This window comes from Penaeus monodon, chromosome 27 (genome assembly GCF_015228065.2).
Source record: "Penaeus monodon isolate SGIC_2016 chromosome 27, NSTDA_Pmon_1, whole genome shotgun sequence".
NCBI classification, from domain to species: domain Eukaryota; kingdom Metazoa; phylum Arthropoda; class Malacostraca; order Decapoda; family Penaeidae; genus Penaeus; species Penaeus monodon.
Window position 1 is genome coordinate 21,112,945 of NC_051412.1, and position 574 is coordinate 21,113,518.

Below are 574 nucleotides of genomic sequence, written 5' to 3' on the forward strand. Positions count from 1 at the left end.
GTCTTCGTTAAGCCTGAGAATAAAAAACGCTGACGTAACGAGAGAGAGAAAGGTCTGGACCTTGTAACAAATTAAGTGTAAATGTCATACAATGTATCTAATAATCATAATTACTCCTTTTTCCTATTACAAACTACTGCGTACAGCATTTCACAATCTTTGGTAGGTTAGAGATATATGTTTAATAAATGCAAAACTATATGCATTGCTTGATAGTTTTACTATAAATATGTTCAACACATTTATATTGAAATTATAGTAACATCTGCCAAGGGATGGCTGTAAAGCTGGAGTTGGCATTTAAAAATTAAACTCGCTTTTTCACTCACAGCAGTTTTTTCACCTTCATTTGTTTTGTGTGTCAATTTACTGTTCACTTTATTATAATTTTGCGAATGTGTGAAAAAGAAGGTGTTGTTTTCCTATAATTGGATTTTTAATGTATCCCACGTCCAACCCATCTAGCGTGCAAATCAGAGCCAAGGTTAGTCTCAGGTACGCAATACCTGGCGTTTGCTTGTTTTGCGATCACGATAAACATAATGCATAAAATCATAGTGCATATTTCGTGACA